Here is a 25,449-nt window from a genome sequence, read left to right as displayed (position 1 = left end):
CAGGTTGATCCTACAAGTTGAGAAAAATACAAACTCGTCTCACTCAGTTCGGTTGTGAAAATTCAGCCCTTAATTTGTGAGCAGCTGAACATACTAGTAACCAAGTTCCACCACAACAAGCTACCAAATGGTTTACTTCTTCAGTAGTCTTGCAGATTCCAGACATTCTGGTGCCATCAATAATAGACCTTTAACTCGTTTATTAGCTCCTTTGTGGATTTCAGGAATTCTGTTTTGACTGAGCAACGTGCATAATATGCTTCCTCAAAACCTAATCTTTAAAATTTCTTTTAGTAAATGATTTAATAAGCTTCAATATTTGAAGGTTTAAAAGATGCCAGAAGCCAACTTATTGTGCACAATATACCACAAATTACAGTACCACAAATAAATTGGCTAATTTTTCACCTCTCGATCAGCCAGCAGGAGTCAGGAGATGGAGATGGGGATAAGACTGGTGTTAGACTGCATAATAGGGTTAAAACAGAGCAGAATCACACCTCTCACAGTTTGTGCTGGGAATTGTTGTTCCACTCCACACCCTCGAGCACCGTTTGTTATGCCCTATTTCATATTGGCGGACCAGCAGGGTACAACAATTGACAACAACAGCTCTCCTGTAGTTATATTTAAATTGCAAGTCTACACTTCAAAATCAGCACGAGTCTGGACTAAAGCTGGGAGACAGGAAGACAGAGTGAGATTTAACCATTACAGCACCACAGAGTGGAATATGACAATATATCTCCAAAGTACGGTAAATGCCACTAATCTGAAATGAAAACTGGTAAACCTGAAATTAATCTGGTACCTGTAAGAAGACAAAGCAAGTTTGTGAGCAGAATCATTTGCCACATCAGGTGTCTTCTCTTAGAGAGGCATTGAAAAGCCTACACTCTGTCATCATGTGGGTGGTTCTCCAGCTGGAAGAGGGGGGCAGGGCAGCCTTTAGAAAAAACAGGAGGTTTAGGTTCATGTGGGTCTTCCCTGCTGGTGTCCAATCAGGTATTGATTGCCTTTGATTGAGAGAACTCCCCCACCAAACCCACCCACTCCCCGAACTCCCGCAACTGCCTCATCCATCCTGAGTTAAAAGCTACCCAGGACAGCAGCTGTCAGGAATACTGCATGACAACAGGCCTGTATGTAGCTGGGTAAATCCTAATGATGGCAGGTCATAAACTGGCCATTAAGTGGGCCTGAGTGATAATGGGAACTGCAGATGCTGGAGAATCCAAGATAATAAAGTGTGAAGCTGGATGAACACAGCAGGCCAAGCAGCATCTCAGGAGCACAAAAGCTGACGTTTCGGGCCTAGACCCTTCATCGGAGAGGGGGATGGGGTGAGGGTTCTGGAATAAATAGCGAGAGAGGGGGAGGCGGACCGAAGATGGAGAGAAAAGAAGATAGGTGGAGAGGAGAGTATAAGTGGGGAGGTGGGGAGGTGGGGAGGTGGGGAGGGGATAGGTCAGTCCAGGGAAGACGGACAGGTCTAGGAGGTGAGATGAGGTTAGTAGGTAGGCGATGGAGATGCGGCTTGGGGTAGGAGGAAGAGATGGGTGAGAGGAAGAACAGGTTAGGGAGGCAGAGACAGGCTGGACTGGTTTTGGGATGCAGTGGGTGGAGGGGAAGAGCTGGGCTGGTTGTGTGGTGCAGTGGGGGGAGGGGACGAACTGGGCAGGTTTTGGGATGCGGTGGGGGAAGGGGAGATTTTGAAGCTGGTGAAGTCCACATTGATACCATTGGGCTGCAGGGTTCCCAAGCGGAATATGAGTTGCTGTTCCTGCAACCTTCGGGTGGCATCATTGTGGCACTGCAGGAGGCCCATGATGGACATGTCATCTAAAGAATGGGAAGGGTAGTGGAAATGGTTTGCGACTGGGAGGTGCAGTTGTTTATTGCGAACCGAGTGGAGGTGTTCTGCAAAGCAGTCCCCAAGCCTCCGCTTGGTTTCTCCAATGTAGACGAAGCCACACCGGGTACAATGGATGCAGTATACCACATTGGCAATGTGCAGGTGAACCTCTGCTTAATATGGAAAGTCATCTTGGGGCCTGGGATAGGGGTGAGGGAGGAGGTGTGGGGGCAAGTGTAGCATTTCCTGCGGTTGCAGGGGAAGGTGCCGGGTGTGGTGGGGTTGGAGGGGAGTGTGGAGCGGACAAAGGAGTCATGGAGAGAGTGGTCTCTCCAGAAGGCAGACAAGGGTGGGGATGGAAAAATGCCTTGGGTGGTGGGGTCGGATTGTAGATGGCGGAAGTGTCAGAGGATGATGCATTGTATCCGGAGGTTGGTGGGGTGGTGTGTGAGAACGAGGGGGATCCTCTTTGGGCAGTTGTGGCGGGGGTGGGGTGTGAGGATTGTGTTGCGGGAAATGCGGGAGACGCAGTCAAGGGCGTTTCCAACCACTGTGGGGGGAAAGTTGCGGTCCTTGAAGAACTTGGACATCTGGGATGTGTGGGAGTGGATTGCCTCATCCTGGGAGCAGATGCAGCGGAGGTGGAGGAATTGGGAATAGGGGATGGAATTTTTGCAGGAGGGTGGGTGGGAGGAGGTGTATTCTAGGTAGCTGTGGGAGTCGGTGGGCTTGAAATGGACATCAGTTACAAGCTGGTTGCCTGAGATGGAGACTGAGAGGTCCAGGAAGGTGAGGGATGTACTGGAGATGGCCCAGGTGAACTGAAGGTTGGGGTGGAAGTTATTGGTGAAGTGGCTGAACTGTTCAAGCTCCTCTGGGGAGCAAGAGGCGGCGCCGATACAGTCATCAATGTAACGGAGGAAGAGGTGGGGTTTGGGGCCTGTGTAGGTGCGGAAGAGGGACTGTTCCACGTAACCTGCAAAGAGGCAGGCATAGCTGGGGCCCATGCGGGTGCCCATGGCCACCCCCTTTGTCTGTAGGAAGTGGGAGGAATTGAAAGAGAAGTTGTTGAGGGTGAGGACGAGTTCGGCTAGGCGGACGAGGGTGTCGGTGGAGGGGGACTGGTCGGTCCTGCGGGACAGGAAGAAGCGGAGTGCCTTGAGGCCATCTGCATGCGGAATACAGGTGTAGAGGGACTGGACGTCCATGGTGAAAATGAGGTGTTGGGGGCCAGGGAATTGGAAGTCCTGGAGGAGGTGGAGGGCGTGGGTGGTGTCACGGACCTAGGTAGGCAGTTCCTGGACCAAAGGGGAGAAAATGGAGTCCAGATAGGTGGAGATGAGTTCGGTGGGGCAGGAACACGCTGAGACAATGGGTCGACCAGGGCAGGCAGGTTTGTGGATTTTGGGAAGGAGATAGAAAGGGGCCGTGCGGGTTTGGGGAACAATGAGGTTGGAGGCTGTGGGCGGGAGGTCCCCTGAGGTGATGAGATCATGAAGTGGGCTTCATGTGGCAGTGGGGCAGCAAGGTTAACCATGGACCCTCACTCTCAAAACTTAATTCAAGCAAAGACAAGAAGGTGGTAGGGTTTGGGTACCCTACCACCTGACCTGACTAAGTGCCCTTCCCACCTCCAAGACAAGATTCGACCTACTATTTAAATTTGATGGTTTTCATCAGGACTGGAGAGTTAGCAATGTAACTGTTTGAAGGACAGAAGCATAGAAGGAGAGTGGGAAGGAACAAAAAGGACAGTCTATGATTAAAGGTATTGCACAACAAAAGGTGAGATGCAAAGATGGTAAATGGACAATTAAGGCAACAGGGGTTTGGAAATGATAGAAATGGGAAAAATAGAACACTTTTCGATCCTTTTGAAAATCAAGAAGGTCACTATATCATATGATTGAGATAAAAATGCCAAGCCATCTTCAAAATAAGGTAGGGAGAAATCTAATAATAATCTGAAATCTAAACCCATCTGCTGTTATAGCTTTTCATTCGTAGAAACAATCCTTAATATGCCAACCAGTGATGAGGGAGCTAAAGATGGTTGGACCTGGGACACTATCCTGAAGAACTCCTGCAAAGATTTCCTACAGCTGAAATGACTGACCTCCAACAACAACAACCATCCTCCTATGTGTCAGGTATGACTCCAAACACCAGACAGTTGCCCCCTGATTCTCACTGATTTCAATTTTGTCAGGGTACCTTGATGCAACAATCAGTTAGTACAGATTTGATATCAAGGGCTATCACTCTCACCACTTGGCTGAAATTCAGCTCTTTTGTCCATGTTTGAGCCAAAGCTATAATGAGGGCATGAGCTGAGTAGCCCTGGTGGCACCTATACTGGGCACCACTGAACTCAATAGCACCATTGAAGACACCTTCCATCACTTTACTGATGATCAAGGATAGACTGATGGAGCGGTAATTGGCTGGGTTGGATCGGTCCACTGATTTGTGTACAGCACATACTTGGGCAGTTTTCCACATTGTTGGGTGGATGCCAGCATGGTAACTGTACTGGTAAAGCTTGGCAATTGGAGCAGCAAGTTCTGGAGTACAGTCTTAAGTTCTACTCATTGAGCTGTAGACTCATACAGCATATCTTTTGCATTGTATTGGGCTCTTCCAGCATTGAGGATGGGGGTATTTTTGCAGTCTGATCCTCTGGTGAATTGTTTAATCATCCACCACCATACAAGACTAGATGTGGCAGGACTGCAGGGCTTGGATCTGATCTGTTGGCTGTGGGATTGCTTAGATCTCTCGTAACTTGTTTCTTATGCTGTTTGGCATGCGAACAGTCTGTTTGGTGGCTTTATCTCATTTTTAGGTATAGCTGGTCCTGTTCCTATCATGTCCTCCTGCACTCTCCATTGAACTAGAGTTGATCACTTGGCTTGAAAATAATGGTTGAGTGGCCGAAAGGCTGGATCATGAGTAAATAGCTTGTGCTAGAGTACAATTTTGCTGTCAACACTGTGGAGCTAGAGGAACAAAGCAGGTCAAGCAGCTGCTATTAATGGCCACAGTGCCTCATGAATGCTAGTTTTGAGTTGCTATATTTGTTCAAAATCTGTCCCTTTCACCACTGTTCCCAATATGATGGAAGTTTATTCTCAATTTGAAGGAGGGAATTCATCTCCACAAGCACTGTGCAATGGTCACACTTACTGATACTATCATGGACAGATGCATTTACAGCCGGCAGATTGTTAAGGTCAGGTATGCTTACCTTCTTGTTGGTTCTGTCACTGCCTGTCCTTTAGGATCCAAACAGCTCAATCAGTAGTGCTGATGTCAAGTCACTCTTGGTGGTAGGCATTGAAAGACCCCATCAAAAGTACATTTAGCACCCTTGCCATCCTCAGTGTTTCCTCCATCTGCAGTTCATCATGGAGGAGCACTGATTCATCAGCTGAGGGAGGACGGTATGTGGTAAACAGCATGAGGTTTCCTTGCCCATGCTTAACCTAAAACCTCGAGATTTCATGGAGTCCAGAGTCAATGTTGAGGACTCCCAAGGCAACTCCCTCCTGACTGTATACCACTGTGCTGCCACCTCTGCCAGGTCTGAACTGCCAGTGAGACAGGACTTATCAGGGATGGTGATGGTGGTGTCTGGGATATTGTCAGTAAGGTAGGGTTCTGTGAGTATGACTATGTCGGGCTGTTGCATGTCTAGCCCGTGAGACAGCTGCCCAAATTTGGCACTAACCTCCAGATGTTGATACAGAGGACTTTGCGCCGTTACTATGGCTGTTTCTACCTTTTATCTTTTCCGGTGCCTAGGTCGGTGCCAACAGATCTGTCCAGTTTTATTTCTTATTTGAGACTTCACGGTGATTGATACTACTGAATGGCTTGCTAGGCCATTTCAGAAGGCAGTAGAGAGTCAACCACATTGCTGTGGATCTGGAGTCACATGTAGTCCAGACCAAAAGAAGATGGCAGATTTCCTTCCATGAAGAAAAGGACTTTAGTGGTGGCTTTTTCTCCTTCAACAATTGGCAATACTTTCATGGTCACCAGTAGATTCCAGATATCATGTACTAAATTGAACTTTTACTATTTGCCATGATGGGATTCGAACCCATGTCCCAGAACATCAGCTGAGTTTCTTGATTAATAAACTAGCAAGATGACCACTAGCCCATCGCCTCCCCACAAATAAAGTATCTAACAAAATCAGTCAAAATATTTCACGCTGAAAAATTAGAAAATCGGGCGCTTGTCAAAATTATGTCACCAAAATTGCAATTAAATAATATAAAACACCATTTGTTTTTGAAAGAGCCTCCTGAACTTGTTTTTGTTCAACTCATATGTGTTATACAAAGTTGGAAAAGATCCAGCATTAAAGATCACCCAAGTGTTTCAACATGTTTGCTGATTTATGCTCATTCCTAATTCTGTGTATTACTTGAAGGTACACTTTGCTTGTCTGGCATGCCAAAAGCACTACAAAGGGAGTGAGTTGTCTTTATCTAGGTGCACTGTTTAACAATTACAAGTTACCAAATTCACAGTGGTGTTAAAAACAGATACGATTGATAACTTAGCTTCAAAAAATGGGCTGGAGTTAATCATTTGCCAGTGGGGGAGGAGGCTCGGCTTACGTTTTGAAGATTTGCTTCCCTTTATTGTTTTTCCTGTTATAATAATCAGACTTTCCTGTCATACTATTCTGAAATGGACAGCATGCATACACAGTTGAGTGTAAAAATCCAGCAGTCGCTGTCAGTCATTCTCCACACATTGCATTGTTGAAACACTATAAATAATGCAAATGTTGCCTTTTTATACAAAAACTCTTTAAAAGCCAATCGTTGTTGAATGAGGTGTGAGTGAATTCTAAAACCACACCAAGTTCATAATTACAACTGAAATTCCTAATGTCCTGCATGGCCTCTACATCTCCTATCACTCACTCAGGACAAATCACCACCTCTTCCCAGCTGTGCCAGCACTAATAGCTATACCAGACACTTTCATCTCTCCCAGCTCCACACTTCCCTTTTGTTCCAGAAGAAAATGGCCCATATCAAAGCAGGAAGAGGCAAGTCATGTGGTGGGTTGCCTGACATTCAGCTTTCCTCACCCCCTAAGAGGACAGGATGCTAACCATGGCAATGCCCTGGATTGATAGGGTCCTGACTGTGCTAGGACCCTGTAACTCATATGAGCCATGGTCAAATGGCAAAGCAGATTCAATGGCTGAATAGCTTAATTCTTATCATCATATGTTCTTATGGTCAGATATCTGGATCTGACTAAGGACCACTATCCTTCAATTTTTAGAGATGGCCACTTGGTTGATGCATATGCAGTGTGTTTGCTTCCTAGGCTGCTGATACATGCTATAAATGTGACACTAAGACAAGACAGCTCCATGCAGCAAACTTTCCACCCCTTGGCTGATGACAGACTGCCTGGCTTGCTGTCTGTACTGAATGGTAAGGCAGGACAAGAATACTGTTACCCTGTAAGGTCTGACTGAGAGGGAAAAGTGCAAAAAAGGCAAGGCAGCCATGCCATATGCATCCAGATAGGCACAAAGCGAGTGGATGCTGAGAGAGCAAGTGAACAGCCCTGAGTCTAGGCCCAAAACAACAGCTTTTGTGATCCTAAGGTGCTGCTTGGCCCGCTGTGTTCTTCCAGCTCTACACCTTGTTATCTTAGCCCTGAGATGCTATCTGGTCCAAGTGATGAGCTGGGTGCCTATGTTTGCTTGCAATGTGTCTGCAGCAGCATTGCAATGGAGGATGTTGTACATTTCAATGTGCAACTGCTTAGTCTCAGTAGTGAGAGTGGCCTCCCTCAATATTTCATGTGACTCTCCCAAATGTCTCACCATTGTCCCCCATCATTCAACACCCATTAAGATTCTGCCAGAAAAGTTCACTTTTATGATTTTCCAATTAATGTGTAAACCAATTGACAAAAATAAAGCTTCAACAAGGTTATCTTCTGTGAAATGATGTAATTCATTGCTAAAGTACGGGTGAGTAATCAAATGTTTTTATCATAAACCAATGAAATTTTCTATGTTTTTCTTGCTCTTGATAAATGGTGCATTTCTATTAAGGCTGATTGGAATTTTTGTTATTTATCAAACTCTGTCAAGGGTTTGGATTTGGTAAACGGTGAATGGTTCAGCATTGTAGCAACCCTCCTGCCTTACCAGCAAACTCCTTGGTAGCTCAGTTTCTAAGTGCACCGTGTACCTGTCGTGTGTTTTTAAAGTTTTGATTATCATTAAGGCCAGACAAAAGTTGGCCTTGGCTACTTTATCATTGAAAGCACAGTTGAACCATAATTACAGTCTAGCATCTGGTGCCCGTTTTATTAAGTTCTGATTAAAAAGCAATTGGCAGCAGTTGGGGAAAGGTCTGCGAATTGATAAGTTGGCAGTAATACCAATCTGCTGAATGATTTTGCTTCTCCTCCTCCAGTCGTGCAGCCCTTTGATTGTGTGAATAGCAACAGAGATTAGATTAGTGGAGCCGGTCTGATCGCCAGCACGTCATTTTGGCTCCCAATTAAAGCACCTCTCGCATTTTATACAATCTCCATATCAGAGCAGAACAGCCACCTTGTCTTTAGATAATGGCATGTGCTATAAAAATTAAAAAAAGAGAAAGATAGTCAATGCCCTCATTTTTGCTCCTGTGACTCCTGTTGGATTTGCAAAGAGTTTATAAGAGGAGTGGAGAAGAAATTATTGACTAAGAAAATTGCAATATTGTTGTGTATTTGTGGAAGAATATTGGACTGTACCTTTAAGAGTCCAATCACATGACATCATTGGCTGTTTTGGAGGGAAACAGATTATTCCACCTTACTGCCTTGGAGGGTGAACACGTACTATAATAAAAAACAAATCATGCTGGAAATCTAAGCAAGTCAGGCAGCATCCGTGGAGAGACAGCAAGCGAACATTTTGAGATAACAAAGTGTGGAGCTGGATGAACACAGCAGGCCAAGCAGCATCCTAGGAGCACAAAAGCTGACGTTTTGGGCCCAGACCCTTTATCTCTGATACAAGCTAACATTTTGAGTTTAGATGACTCTTCCTCATAGTTGAGCCATCCAGACTTGAAATGTTCGTTTGCTTTCTCTCCATTTTTTGTTTCCACTACAGATTCCAGCATCTGCAGTAATTTGCTCCTAACTACTATAACAAATTTTGTTGTTTTAAATGCTGTGGCCTCCTAGTCCTTCTTGAAATGTAACAAGAGAAAAAAACTGGCGACGAGGATAAAATTCTATCTTGAAGTCCAATGTGGCAATCCATTGATTCACCAGAGGAAAAAAAAACATTGTCCTCACTACGGACTTTGGAGGCTCCTTGATTTAAAAAAAAGAGGAAATAAATAAAAAAATGCCATGGCTGCACTGAAGCAAGTACAGCCAGTAAAAAAAAAGGAATTCACCCCAGGGGAGAGGTGGACAGTACAGAAAAAGATCATCATTTGCCCCTCGTTGAAGGCACACTGTGTGTAATACACAGGGGGAGTCCTGGGGAAGAGTCGCCAGACCCGAACATCTTGTTTAAAACATGAAGAAGTGAAATAGTGTTAAAATTATTGAGGTACATCATGCTATTGCAGGTCTTTCCATTTTAAAAAGTAAATAAAAAAGGAAGGGGACATTTTGGCACAGTAGGGCCATATTTTGAAAATACAGGGAACTGGAGAGAGAATTTCCATGGAATAGTTAGGCTGTGTCATTGATGCTAAGACACTGAGGTACCAGCAGTCAATTGCTAGAAAAACATGACTGCAAGATGCCAAGGCAAGATGTCTTCTTATGTTTATTTTGTTCCGGCTTGTTATGAAGAAAGAAATCTCTGATATTTAGGAGGACTGCAGTGGTTCAAGAAGGCAGCTCACCACCACCTTCTCAAGGATAACTAAAGAAGGGCAAGAAATGCTGGCCAGCCAGCGATACCCACATCCCACAAATGAATAGGAAAAAAAATGCAGACGTCTCTGAGTTCTCTAAAAGATGCTCTGAAAGATGAAAAACAATGTCTAGCAAAGAGATGGTCAAATTTGAAGTGGCTAAAGTAGATAACGCACACTATGACCGAAAAATGAAAAATGATGTGTCAGCTGTGGGTAGCAAAACGAAGTAGGAGCCAAATGTGCCAAAAAGACCTCACACTGGGCTTTTCATGTTTTTTTTTCTTGGAACATCAATGAAAAATCAAAGCTGTAAGTCATGGCTTGTGTATCAGTGATGTAGCAGGCAAGTTTGATGAGCTGCAGAATGTGTGCAGTGACAAAGGGAAGAAGTTTTTCATCAGCATAGCTTAGAAATTGAAGGAAAAGCATCAGGATGTTGCTGGTTATTGTGCCAAAGGCAAGGTGGATATTGAAAGGAAGCCCCCTGCCAAGAAGGGGACATATTGTGTGAGTAAAGCGTGGTTAATACAAGCGGTCTAGTAAAACGGTAGTCACCTCCGGGTAGTGATCAGTTAATTTAGACATGTTGGATTGAAAAGAAGGTAAACATCATTCAATGCTGACTTCCACTGCCTGAGTACATCATCCTATCATGCTCCAAGAAATATCGGAAAGCAGGAATCAAATCCGAAGGACTATAAAATGGTAAATTATTCCCTCTGTTCCTGTGAACTGTTGCATACAGTTGTAAACACTTTCATTGCAGGAACCTCCGATGTAAAGGGGGGAGGAATGTTGTGACTTTGTGTCTTTGGGCTGTCACTTGAAGAGTCTGCTCACATGTTGTCACAATGACATAATTGGCCATTTTGGAGGAAACAGCTCAGTGTAACTTGTTGCCTTGTAGAATGAGCACCTTATATAATAAAAAAAAAACAAAAGAACTGGGGTTCTAGAAATCTGAAACAAAAACAGAATTTGGGGGAAATTCTTAACAGGTCTTGCTAGGCCTGCTGAGATTTTCAAGCAATTTCTATTTTGCCTCGTATAATGAAACTCTTGTTGTTTTATGTGCTGTGGCCTCCTAGTCCCTCTTGAAATGTAACAAGTCTAACTATTTTTTACAAACGGTATAAATTCTTCATGTGATTCAAGGGAAAACACAAAAGGATGGAAATGGGGAGTCATGTGTGCAAGATTAGCCCTTTAGTTAAACCCAGGTCTATTCGGTTTCTGCTATACCTGCTCTATGATGAGTATCCAAAGTCACTAATTTTTCATCTATCCCTCCCCCCACAATCCAGCAGTGGTTTCTGATAAGGCCCTTTGTCATGTCCTCCTTACAGTAAATGGGTGCTATTCCAATGTTCCATCAGCTCTAGGGAAGTTGGCGCAAATGTTGGATCACTGCTGACATAAGCACCCACTGGAATGTGTGAATGTTAACCCCACTCTCAGGGCTTGGATGATCTCCTTTCTTACAGGTAGTGCCAGTCAGCAGGAAAGTCAATACCAAGTAGCCATTAAGTAGTGCATTTCTTGCTTCCCAACACATACGCCCTTTCCCAACACACAAAATTAAACCCCACTTTTGTCTGAACTATCACAGGCAGTGACTAAATAAAAGTAAACATCTGACCATGAGTTGATTCTGAATACTTTACATTTAATGTTGACTATTTTAAAATGGCAAACCGACTTATGTCCACTTCTGGATTTGACGGAGGCAAGCTTAGAAACAGTAAATTAGCCTATTCTCTAGAAGCAGTTTCATCCTTAAATATAACAAATGCAGATGACATGAAGATTGGTGGAGTTGCTGATTGTGCCAATGATATTGATAGAATGGCGACTTGGGCACGGAAATGGCAGATGGAATTTAATGCAGACAGATGCAAGGTGATGGATTTTGAATAATCAAATTTAGGTGTGAATTATACTGGAAATGACAGAACCCTTAGGAACATTAACATTCATTCGGATCTGGGCTTGCAGGTCCACAGTTCCTTTAAGGTGGCAACATAAGTGGCCAAGGTGATTAAGAAGTCATATGGTCTGCTTGCCTTCATCAGACAGGGCACGGAGTTCAAGAGTTGGCGAACCATGTTGCAGCAATATAAAACCCTTGTTAGGCTGCATTTGAAGTACTGTGTGCAGTTTTAGTCACCACATTACCAGAAGGAAGCTTTGGAGACAGTACAGAGGAGGTTCACCGGGATGTTGCATGGTCTCAAGGGTGTTGGCTATACAGAAAGGTTAAAAAAACTTTCACTGGAAAGATGGTGGCTGAGAGGAGATCGGATAGAGGTGTACAAAATTATGAGAGGCATAGATAGGATGGATAGTCAGAGGCTTTTTCTCAGGGTTGAAGTTTCAAATACAAGGGCGCACAGGCTCAAGGTGAGAGGGTGAAAGTTTAGGGAAGATGTGTGCGGGAAGTGAGAGTGGTAGGAGCCTGGAACATACTACCAGAAGAGGTAATGGAAGCAGGCACACTGGTGACATTTAAGAGGCAACTAGCTGGTTCATGAATAGGGAGGGAATAGAAGGATATGGACCAAATAAGGGCAGAAGATTTGTTTTTTAGTTTAGTCAGGGCATGATGATTGGCACAGGCTTGGAGGGCCGGAGGGCCTGTTCCTGTGTTATACTTCCCTTTTATTCATTTTGGTTCTATGTTTTAATAAGGTTACTTGACTTAAATATTTCACATTTAATTTGAAGAGAGCCGAAAGCATCTGGGGGTAACAAGTAAGTTGTTTTTAAGCACTGCTTGAGGGCCAGGAGATGCACAAATGTTTATCTTCCTATTCACAAGGTATGACACCATCAAATGACTCCATCACACAGCCAACCCTCTTTTCATCGCTACATTATTTGACCCTATTTGTCTGATTTATCTGCTATCAATGTTCGGCCCTGCACTCTCCACCTGACTCTCCAACCTCCAATGTCCAATTTCCCTCTCTCCCATATCACATGTGTTTCTTGCTCCTGACTGCTTTCCTGCTCAATAACCAGCTAATTTGTAAATCTGAAACAAAAATAAACTGCTGGAGAAACTCAACAGGTGTTGGAAGGAAGCAGAGTTAATGTTTTCAGCCTGGTGACTCTTCATCAGAACTTTAGCAGCTAGAGGTATTTATGCTGAAGTCAAAATATGGGGGAGGTGGGCGTTAGGAAGGGGTGATGTGACGAACAGGTGGACATGGAGCCCAGATACAAAGAGATATGAAAGGAGTAGGTAAATGAGGAGATGATGGATAACAGGCCAGGACAGAGAAAAAGTTGAATAAATGGTAATTAGTGCTAAGAGGAGGAGAAAATGGCTGAGCTGTACTGAATACAACTCACATAACATCATCATGGGCCTAGGAGTGCAGGACTGGCTGTGGGGTGGGTGAAAAATATGGAAGGAAGGACGGATTCAGGTTCCAAAGTTATCGAAGTCAATGTTGTGTCCTGGAGGCTGCAGCATCCCCAAGTGGAAAACGAGATGTTGTTCTTCAAGCTTGTGCTGAGGTTCGCTGGAATACTATACCAGGCTTGTGATAGAAATGTTGGTGCGGGAACACTGGAATATATCGAAGTGGCAGGCAACACAAAGCTCAGGGTCATTTTTGTGGACAGAACATAGGTGTTCTGCAGAGTGGTCACCCAGACTGCATTTCATCTCCCCACTGTAGAGGAGACCATATTGTGAGCTATGAGTGCAGCAGATTAGATTGACTGAAGTGCAGGTAAATCGTTGCTTCACCTGGAGGGTGTGGCTGGGGCCTTGGATAGTGAGGAGGGAGGAAGTAAACAGGTCGATATTGTACCTTCTGCAATTATGTGGCAAGGTGTTGATCAATTCAATTCAACCGAAAAGTTAATCTCAGCCCTACCTGCTCAATCCCTTAGTACACACACACACACACACACACACACACACACACACACACACACACACACACACACACACACACACACACACACACACACACACACACACACACACACACACAGCGTTAGCTGGATGGTCACCTACGTCTAGCTGTTTTACATTTCACCTCCTCAGCCAGAAGTTAAAAGTTCTCAGTATTTCTGTCTTGCCTAGCTGTTTACGCACATACAAAGCCTGGCAGCTTGTCAGCACTGATCACTCAAAGGGGTGGACACGTTACTGTACAGCACCATATTATGTCAATCTCACAACGACAATGTCTGTCAGCAGCCTACACAGCAAACACACAGCATGTATCGTGCGAAGCATTGCTTTGTGGCTGTTGTGACACGGCTTTGACAGTGAAAGTTACTTCAGGGCTGCCAGTGCTTGACAGGTTGCAGAGATGGCAACTGGATGCCAGGAAATCATTGAGATAACATGGCAGGGCAAATATTTCCACCTGCAGCAAGTGGGAAATCGAGGTAGCATCTTAACCAATTTCCGGTAAAATAAAACTCATTTTTTTATTCACTCATGGGACATGGGCATCGCCGGCTGGTCCAGGATTTATTACTCATTCTTAGTTGCCCTTGAGAGGGTGGTAGTGAACTGTCTTTTTGAACTGCTGCATTCCACCTGCTGTAGGTGGACCCCAAAACTCTTAGGAGGGAATTCCAGATTTTCACTTATCCCCTCTCTACTCACTAGCCTCCATATGCTTTTCGTCGCTCAGAGTATCAAATTTCATTCTCTCATTCCTCTGTTTAAATCTTTCCTTGGTTCCCTCCATAGTTCCATAACATCTGACAGCCCTCCCCTATCCCAAACTGTCTGCTTTGAATGCAGTTAGGTGAAGTGATTGTGTATTGCTGATGAAAGTCTACATTTTAATGAAGCGCTTCAAAAACTCACTTCATCTCCACAGTTAAACAACAATATAATTATATTCAGAGATGGCATGAATGCAGATGCTGGAGTCCAAGATAACAAAGTGTGGAGCTGGAGGAACACAGCAGGCCAGGCAGCATCAGAGAAGCAGGAAAGTTGATGTTTTGGGTCGGGATGCTAAGTCCATTATATGACTGCAGTGTTAACAATAATGTCCAACTGTGGCAGTAACAGCTGGCAAAATCTATGTCCCTTTTATCAGGTTAACTGTTTGTAGAAAGTGAGTTTGCACACAGTTGACAAGTAAACAGAACAGACATCTAATAATACAGCAAAAGCATGCATTTGTTTTTATCTATATGGCTGTACCAAAGATTTTCGAGTTCTTTTATCTGGGTCGGCTGCTTCTTTGAGGCCAAGCGGGGCCTAGCATAAAGAGGCCGCTTGTGACAAAACTGTCCTGGGAGCACAGGAATTTCAAGACATCCAAATGCAAGCTGCTGCGTAGGGGATAAAAACAACCACATAAATCTTTTGCTTTCGTGCTATTTTCTGCTGAAACATGTTTATTAAAAGACTGAGATAATGGGAACTGCAGATGCTGGAGATTCCAAGATAATAAAATGTGAGGCTGGATGAACACAGCAGGCCAAGCAGCATCTTAAAAGACTGCTTGCCATAGGCACATCACTGAATGAGTTAGTCTTTAATTGAAAATCAGGTGGAACAAACACAACACCACTCCTGCCTCATTAGCACAGGGTTTCCTTGCATGTGGATGCTGTTGGCAAGGGCCCATGTGATCAGTATACAACACAACAGGAATGAAGAAATTATTGTTCCCTTGGCACACAGAAAAGAAAAATCAGCCTCCTTTTCTTCTTGGCAGCTTCATTCTGCTTTTTTGGTAATAAACTAGAGCGTTCATCTCCATTCATAATACATCAGAAAATGTGCTCCCGAGATGCTGCTTGGCCTGCTGAGTTCATCCAGCTCCACACTTTGTTATCTCGGATTCTCCAGCATCTGCAGTTCCCATTATCTCAGATAATGAAGCAGTTTGTGTTACGTCCAGCCTTTGTAGCTACCGGGGAGAAATTTTTACCATAGTGCGCAGAAAGTCATGGGGTATTGTGCTCAAGTTTAATGTTCAAACAGCTGGCATGTGGATCTCTGTGCCAAAGTGCTGACAGTGAAACTCTAGCTCCTGCTGAGTAGTACAAACAAAGAGCATGACGATATGTTATGGAATAAAATCTATAATTGACACTTGTTCCCCGAGTATTCAGGTTGTTGTTTTTCAGAAGAAAATAAAGAGCATTTTCACCTCAGTATGAATTTTCAAAGAAGTTTAAGCATGGAAATATATGTCTTGCATCATGTTATCCTTCTCTTTTTGACCCATTCTCCATTGCGCTATTGTGTTTCAGATACATCCGCTTTACAACCATTTTGAGAACAAACGTTTGAATGGCCACCTTGGATTTTATGCAAGTGAAGCTTAAACAATAAGTGTATGATATGCTCTGAAGAAAGGTCAATGGACTCGAAACATTAGCTCTGATTTCTCTCCACAGTCCTGCTGAGCTTTTCCAGGTATTTCTGTTTTTGTTTTTGATTTTCACCACACTATTTTTCTCTGTGCAAGTGCATTAAAAGACAAAATGAGGAGCTTTATGAAGATTGGTTACTTGCATTTTTCACTCTCAATAGATCAATGACAGCACAACAAAGTCACTAGGGGACCACACCTGGGATAACGTGCATGTTGCAGAATAATTCAAGTAATAGTGTTATCTTTGTATAACAACATAGATCACATGGTTCAATATTATAAAAGTTAATCTTCAAACTGTATTACGCTTCCCACATTGGAGAAATAGGAATTCAGTTCTCTGTTTTATATGCTGATTTAGCCTTTACATGAAAACGTGCACCTAATTAACATTCAAATGATGCACAAGTGGCTCAATGCTCTCTACCATTTTCATTATTAAGAATTTTCAAAATGTATGTCACAGTTTATTGACCAAAAAACTCGTCATGACTCAGACATGCTCAGTGAACACCTGAAATGAAGACATTTAAAAGTCTTAATTCCGTCTGAATTATTCTTAAAAGCTTGTCTGTAAGTTTGTAACTGACTGACTGAAACTGAGCATGAAGTAGAAAAGAAGGGTCGCAAAGATGTTATAGCTTTCAGCAAATTTAAAGGCCAGACATCATCTCAGTTATTACCTGCAGAAAATAAAAAACTCCAGAAATGTTCAGGAGATCTATTACTCCCCAACACTATTCTATCCCTCTACCCTGCCAACCCACGCAACTATCCCAACTCAATAAGTTCTACTGAGGAAAAAATGTTATAAGAAATTAGTTGCAAGAGGGAGAGCATCATTAGAACAGCAACAAAAACAGAAATAGCTGGAAAGACTCAGCATGTTTTCAGCATCTGTGAAGTAATTGCAGGGCTAACAATCTGGGTCCAGTGTATCTTCTCCAGACCCGATTGTAGATTAGGAAAAGTTTGGTATAAATACTGAAGCTAGGGTGGTGGAGGGGTGGAGGTGGGAACGATTGGTGGAGATGGAGCCCAGAGAGAGGACTCTGATGAAGGGTCTAGGCCTGAAATGTCAGCTTTTGTGCTCCTGAGATGCTGCTTGGCCTGCTGTGTTCATCCAGCCTCACATTTTATTATCTTGGATCCTCCAGCATCTGCAGTTCCCATTATCTCTGATACAATGGTGGGACAGTTGGGAAGACGAAGGAATGGGTTAAGGTTAGCCTTGGAGAATCAATATCTGTTATTGGTGACTGTTAATGGCTGAAAATATGTTGTTTGTGATGTCAATACACATGATGACAAGGCCTGGTGTGTGGGAGGTCAGAGTAAGGATATGGAAGAAGTTGCACAGGTCCTAAAATTATTCAATACAATATTGACTCCTGAGTGATACGATGTTCTCCCCCTTGCAACTAATTAGATCTTAGAAAACTAATTTTTGTAGATTGAATATATGAAAGATAATGAAGTATGGCAGTTTAAATATCTGAGTTACATGAGGAAATATCAGAATGATTTTATAAGAACAAAGTGACATTTATACAAATGACAATTTAATAAAGATGAATCTTTAACCAAACTGTGGCTGTTTTTATATGTATGAAGTAAACTGTTGGTTCAACAACCAGGAACATGGCTGACAGGCTCCTCATTAATAATCTTACCAAAGAGTGTAAGTCAACATCATCACAAAATTAATCAATCATTGTTGCTGATTCCTTATATTTTGTCAGGAAAGGATTTTTTGTAACTGCATTGATACTTGTCCAAGTAGCTAGGCTGAAATATTTGAAAAATATCTTAATTTTATCTTAATGTGCTCCCTCCGTGTTTTTTTCAATTGAATTGGAGCTGTTTGCCAACAACCTCTGATGAATTTATTCTACATCATAATAACAGTGAACTAACATTGAATCAATTTTATGTCTGTGCCAGCTTTCCAGTTTCATGAAGCCTTTAAGACGCCTAGGAGTTACAGTGCTCTCAGCTGATCTTATACTCACTGGTTTTGTTAGTTTACATGAATATTATATGTCTGTTTCACAGATATTTTATTAAAAATCTGAAGCTAATTTCTCTGCTGGGCTTCATTGCCATGGGTGCCAACCCACTGCTGGTGACAAAAATTGAGATGATAACACCAATCGTTGGTGCAGATGAAAACTGTCAATTCATCAGCAACAAACAGGGATGAAAGGTCACTGTCCGTGCCCAAATTGATTTTAGGAGACTGGAAGGAGAATTTTTATTTTGCACCAATCCCTGCAAGTTAAGGCCAACTTTGTAGTTATTTTATTGAGAGTATAGGTTGGCACTCGGCGCAGTCCTACAGGCCACCTCACATCAATAAGTGAGCAGGAGCATGCAAGTGAATGATTTTCTTTCCATCTCGGTCCACAGTAGCATCATTAACCATAGGCTCGCAAGGCAGTCACCCAGGAAGCGTCCATCATGTCCGCTTCATCATTAAAATAATGATGAAGATCATAGCAAAATGAAAATATAATGTCTGCTTCCTGGCACCACCTGCATGATTCTGTGCCAATGGCAACAAATTACTCACAAGCTATTCTTTAAGACCTCAGAATTGCTGGTAAGTATCTAAAAAGCCTCATGGGATTGACTGATGCAGCCAACTATTCTTTGGAAGCATAACTCCCCTGAAGAAGTGTAGTGAAATCTCCTGCTGTTGATGACCTTACAAAAGGAATAGTATCATTTGGCCTGATGAATGCTGCGGTGCACTGCAGGCTGGCTGATGTGACACTTTACCAGAGGCATGTTGAAATTAGCCCATTAAAGAGTGCACTGCTGTAGCCACTTTTATCACCACACCTTAACTTGACAGGTAGAATCTGGCAGAAGGATTTTTCAAATATTCTGTTCTGAATGAAACACCAGCAGAAATGACAAATCCTCTGTGACATTTCTATCTAGTTTTGAAAATGTCGGTAAAACCATACATTGGTTTAACAGTGGTCCGCTCAATCCATCTTGAAATTTGCTCTGCTTGTCACATGAAAGTTTGTCTTTCTTCCCAAGCTTACTAATAATGAGGAATTTTCTATGCATCCAAAGAATTGCAAATGTCGTCAGCCAGGCTGTTGAGTCTATTTAGATATGTACAAGCATCTCCGTGCTCTTCATGAACATCTTCCAAATGATTTAATCTAATAACGAAACAAAACCTCACAAATTTAAGAAGAAATGTCAATTTCACAATTTGTTGCCCCAAAAGTGAATTTTAATTGCCCTGACAAAATGGGGTGAGCCAACAAGTAAACTAAAATGTTTGTTTTTAATTTTAGAACGCGAGCAAAAAAAGCAAAATAAACTCCAAAGTATCAAACTCTACCACAGACTAATTTTTCAGGTTTCCTTGCAAAGGCCACTATAAGACAGAATTTCAAATGGATCACTCAGACCTCTGTGCTGCCATTTCTAACTTGTGTCCACATGTGTGAAGTTCTTCCCAGGGTTACAAATTAATTAACCATACAATAACTGCTGAAGTTCAGGAAATCAAAGAATTCATTTTACAGAGAGCAAAAGTGATACCCGTACACTTCAAAAATACTCCTCAGGAAATCACATGCAACATCTAAACCATAGATAATGGGAACTGCAGATGCTGGAGAATTCCAAGATAATAAAATGTGAGGCTGGATGAACACAGCAGGCCAAGCAGCATCTCAGGAGCACAAAAGCTGACGTTTCGGGCCTAGACCCTTCATCAGAGAGCTCTCTGATGAAGGGTCTAGGCCCGAAACGTCAGCTTTTGTGCTCCTGAGATGCTGCTTGGCCTGCTGTGTTCATCCAGCCTCACATTTTAACATCTAAACCATATTTTCTTTTCACTGAACCTTCATTAACGCCTACAATTTTTGAGGGTTTTGATAGCAAATTGCCAGCATCCCCCTTAGTTGAAGGATCATAATGAGGGGGCATAGTTTTTGGGTGAAAAGCAGCAGGGTTTAAGACGATTTGAAGAAAACATTTTTGATGGAGAGCGTGGTGGGAATCTGGACTGCACTACCTGGAAGGGTAGCTGAGGCAGTTCAAGAAGGCAGCCCATTACCATGTTCTCAAGAGCAACTAGGGACGTGCAATAAATGCTGGCCAGCCAAAGGTGTCCACATCCCTTGAGTGAATAAAAAAAACTCACAACTTTTGAAAAGAACTTGGATGAACATTTAAAATGTCATAACATTTACAAACATGGGGTAAGTGCTGGCACGTGGGAGTGGTGTAGATTTAAAGTTGTTTTGCCAGTGCAGACTCAATAGGCTGAAGGGCCACTTCTGTACTATGATTGTACGCTTCACCATCAATACCCTTCTGATTTTGACCATAAAGTGAGGATTTAGCTCAAGTGAAGATTCGCATGTCTGATGTTGCTGCCTGCCATTCATTGTTTCACCGCAGGTTATACTATGTAACATCCCTATCTCACCCTGTCGGCCATCAGCAAGATCAATTTGTTTCTGTGAGCAACAGTTCCACTAAATAAATTTAAAACTTGTATGATTGAGTTTTTAACAGAGGTCTAAAGAATCGTCATTGTTTCAAATGGATCTCATCCTGAAAAATGGCTTATACTGGCAGAGTTAGATTTCTCAATTATTATTTCTGACTAGATTTATGTCTCAAATGCAAGAATAATATTAAGCCAAATTTTCCAGTATCTGGATCACTGGAGACTAGAATTAAGACCAGAGATGTATGGCGGTGCCCTGAGGCAGGCCTTCATGGAAATTGCCCAGAAAGTTTACAATTTCAATGGGCAATTCCCCTGTGCCCAGGACTCACAGTGAACATCTCCAACTCTGAACTACAATCGGACATTTTGGACAATTCCATGGTACTTAGCTAGATCATTACACAGGAAGTATTCTTAGACAGAATTCAACCTCATCTAATACCTAGTACATACTGATCACCCAGTTATCCCCAAGACTACCCTACTATCCACCTCAGAGCAGCCCCCAAACCACTTGACTGCCTCCAACAACCCGACCGCCCAACCAATTTAGTCAAGCTTAAATAGAAACACCAAATTTATTTTTGCATACATGAATAAGTGAAGATGCAATGAATAATGAATGATCTAACAAAAACATACGTTTTGCAAAATGCCTGTATTCATTATTGAACACTTTCAAATGAAAATACTTTATGATTTCTTAATTAGCATATGTGGTATAATTAACATATTTCCTAATTTTCATACACTTCTCATCAACAGGAACAGAAGAGCAGTGACACTAATCAGACTTCTAAATAGAAGCAGCCTGAATGAACACAACCTGCATCAAACTGAAAACATTTACTTTCGTGATGTTTGGAGAAAACGTTCACTGATGACATCAGCAATGGAATGATTCACTTCAGAAATTGTAACAGTATTCAAAATCCAAATGAAATATTGCTAAAGATTCTCGGATTTAGAGCTGGAAAAAGATACAAAAAAGGAGCAAGAGTACTAGAAGTAATTGTTTGAATGTGTTATTGTGTTTGTGTACACAAGAGCAGAAAGTGCACCAGCTTTTGCAGGAGAAAATAACAAATTAGCTTGCTATATAACTGGATCAATCTTAGCTTAATAAAACCTATTTCCTGCCAATCACATAAAAAATATACAGCATTGTGTTGGTAAGCAGCACTGAAGCTGCACTTACATACTATATTATTGACCTGAATGAGGAAATTGCATTAATGGCTAACTTTGCGAATGACAAAATATAGGTGGGAAGGTAAGTAGTGAGGATGGCACAAAGACTCTGCAGGGGGATATAAATGGGTTATGTGAGTGGGCAAAAACATAGTAGATGGAATATAATGTGGAGAAATGTGAGGTTATGCATTTGGCAGAAAGAAAAGAGGGCGTAAATATTATTTAATAAAGAAAGACTGTAGAAAGCTACCAAAGCAGGATTTGGGAGTTGTCACCTATGAATCACAAAAGGTAACACTAACATCCTAGTTCAGCAAGTCATAGGGAAGGCATTGTAGAAAGTTATGGCTGCTCATCTTCCCACTGAAGACAGTCAAATGAATGAAACAAGGATAGAAACAAGCACTCTTCAGGAGAAAATGGAAGAATTAGAGTTTGGGTTCATGTGAGAATTGTTGAAATGTTTGTTAGATAATTTCCACTAAACCAGCCAGGATCAACAGATGCATAGATATCCTTTTAGGTTACATCACTGTCTTGTTTCTTGAAAGAAGCCCAAAAATTTTACTTAAGGAAGATTCAAAATGAAAGGAAACACACCTGATAGACTGCAGTTGTGTGAAGAAAAAGGAAAAAAAAGTTCAAAAAGTAAATGATGGTGATGCATCCAATACTGATGAAATATTTCATCTGAGAGACAAGTTTTGAATAAAATACTTTATTCCTCTGATGTTTGCATTTGAAACTAACTTGATGACCAGAGCGAACATACACAAATATATTGCAAACTTTTCCTTTTCGTTTTGGTCAATTTCAATGTCTCAGTAAAACAGTTGTGCGAAAGTATAAAGTTTCTGATGAAAGACTATGTTGACAATGCTAATGTTAACATTGCTTGAGGAATAGAGTACTTCCAAGCTTCTACCAAAGAAAATGCTTCAGATAAAGAACATATAGGCCATCAGGATGTGTAATAAGTCATCATCCAAGATAAGATTTAATTGTCTATCCCTAATGTAGAAGCAGTTTTTTTTTATTCAACTATTTTTCTAATCACCCCGTTCAGAATTGCTATTATACACGTCTGGAGCAAGTGGGACTTAAACCTGGGCCCTTGGTTTGGGATAGGGATACTATCACCACACCACCCCCTTTATTTCAGTCTAATGGTAACAAACTGCTCAGGATAGAGGTTAATTTTGCAGATGGAAGGCATTAAGAATGAACAATGGGCAACAATCCAGCAAACAAAAAAACCACCTGCAAAAGAAAAGCTTCTACACTAAGCATTATGTACATTGTAAGTACTAAACTTTGTAGTTTATCATTTGAGTGACTCCTCTGTCCAAAAATCACAACAGAAAATGGTTTACATTTTATGCAAGTTTTATTATTGCTTCCATATGGTAAGTGCTGATCTGTGTAACTACTCGTGTTGCTGTAGATTATATGCTTGTTAAGAAATTGCGAAGTATTTTCATTTGAAAACATTTCATAATGAAAATGGATTTATTTCAAGACATATGTGCAGCTCTGTCCCCTTGCTCTGCAGTTCTGCTCCCCTTGTCTTATTAATGATATTATTGCCACAAAGGGAGCAGACGTTGGGACAGCATCATGGCTCAGTGGTTAGCCCTGCTAACTCACAGCACCAGGGATTTGGGTTCAATTTCACCCTCAGGCAACTGTTTGTGTGGAGTTTGCATGTCCTCCCCGTGTCTGCGTGGGTTTCCTTCGGGTGCTCTGGTTTCCTCCCACAGTCCAAAGATGTGCAGGTGGATTGGCTGTACTAAATTGCCTGTAGTGTCCACGGATGTTTAGGTTAGGTTAGGTGGGTTAGACCTGGGGAAATGCAGGGGTAGGGGGATGAGTCACGGTGGGATGCTCTTCAGAGTGGCAGTGTGGAGTTGTTGGACCAAATGGCCTGTTTCCACACTGTCAGGCTTGTATGATTCTGTTCTATGAATTTCACCAGACTGAATCCTGGGATGGTGGGATTGTGCTACGCAATGTCATTAAAGAGACTAGACCTACATTCTCTGGAGTTCGGAAGAATGAAAGCCAACCTCATAGATACTCATGAAGTTCACAGAGTGATGGACAGAGTAGATGTTGAGGGGACCTTTCCCCTGGCTGTGGAGTCAAGAATACATAGTCTTAGATTAAAACGAAACTCATTTAGGGCCCAGATGAAGAGGAACTTCTTCAGTCAGTCAATAATATTTCTTCCAAATTCTGTACTGTGATATAAATTAAATGATATATACATTAATATCACTTATTTTAGAGTCTGGAATTTGAACAAGAGCCATGTGGACTTTGGTCTGTGTATATGAGAGAATTTAATACCCATCTCTTGTCAGTTTTTCTGGAACCATAATTTTTTGTTTAAAACAGTTTGGGAGAGAGAGAGCTCCTGGAGTAACAAGAGGAATTTGACTGTATGTAGAATGCTTTATTATTAGACAGACCAAACATTGAAAAGGATTAACGTCTTTCAGTTCAGAGAAATCAGGGGGTTTTTTTTTGTATGTTTAGGTGGAGAGCCACTAGGTTGGCATTGCAGTTGGTTTCAGAGGCCCTGGCTGAAGTTAAGTGCAGGAACATTTTCTCCTCGATAAAGGAGTTCATTCTGAACAGTTGGGGTTTTACTTTGAAACTTCCAGACCAAAGTATTTGGTTAGAATCTCAAAAGTTCACTAATGTCTTTTAGACAAGGAAACTGCCAGCCTTACCTGATCTGGCCTACATGTGACTCCAGACCAATAGGATTGACTCTTAATTTAGCAATCGGCAATAAATCCAGGCCTAAACAGTGATGCCTTCATCTTTTGAATGAATATTAAAAAAAAGGGCATATTTGAAGGGATTTGTGAAGTTATTGTATTGAAGCAGATGGGAATGCATTTTTAACATGTATTTCAGCATCTTTCAAGTTGTGTTATATGCATAGAGTGATTTATTCTATTTTATCTTCATTTCTTCTGCATAATAAATTTCTTGTAGTGTGTTGGTTGGCTCGCTGAGCTGGTTCATTGCCGTGCCGCAGACGTTTCATTACCCTGCTGGGTAACGTCATCAGTGCAGCCTCCGATGAAGCGCTGTTGGGTTTTCCCACCTGTTGCTTAAACTCTGGAGTCCGTTGAGCTGGATTACCTCACTTCCAGTTTTCCTTCGCAGTGGACTGTATATGGGGCTGAGTTCTTTGTGTCTGTTGATGGCTTTCTTCGTGGAGCACCACACTTCTAGGAACTCCTGTACCTGTCTCTGCTTTGCTTCTCCCAGGGCCTTGGTGTTATCCCAGTTGAATTGGTGGCTCTCCTTAGCCATGTGGATAGGATAAAGAGAACCACAAATTCAACTGGGACAACCCCATGATCCTGGGAGAAGCAAAGCAGAAACAGGCACGGGAGATCCTAGAAGTGTGGTGCTCCACGAAGACAGTCATCAACAGACACATTGAACTCGACCCCATACACACTTCACTGCGAAGGAAAACCGGAAGTGAGGTAATCCAGCTTAATGGATTCCAGAGTTTAAAAACCAGGCGGGAAAACACAACAGTGCTTCATCGGAGGCTGCACTGATGATGTTACCCAGCAGGGTAATGAAACGTCT

At 42.3% G+C, this 25,449-nt stretch overlaps 1 pseudogene; it reads left to right on the top strand.

The window, feature by feature from the left end:
• Positions 1 to 9,669: 9,669 nt before the first annotated feature.
• On the top strand, positions 9,670 to 16,098 carry LOC132210911 (high mobility group protein B3-like; annotated as a pseudogene).
• The last annotated feature ends 9,351 nt before the right edge of the window (positions 16,099 to 25,449 follow it).

The sequence above is a fragment of the Stegostoma tigrinum genome, chromosome 1 (assembly GCF_030684315.1).
Source record: "Stegostoma tigrinum isolate sSteTig4 chromosome 1, sSteTig4.hap1, whole genome shotgun sequence".
Taxonomy (NCBI): Eukaryota; Metazoa; Chordata; class Chondrichthyes; order Orectolobiformes; family Stegostomatidae; genus Stegostoma; species Stegostoma tigrinum.
The sequence above is the reverse complement of the archived record's forward strand: the minus strand, read 5'-3'. Positions and strand labels throughout refer to the sequence as shown.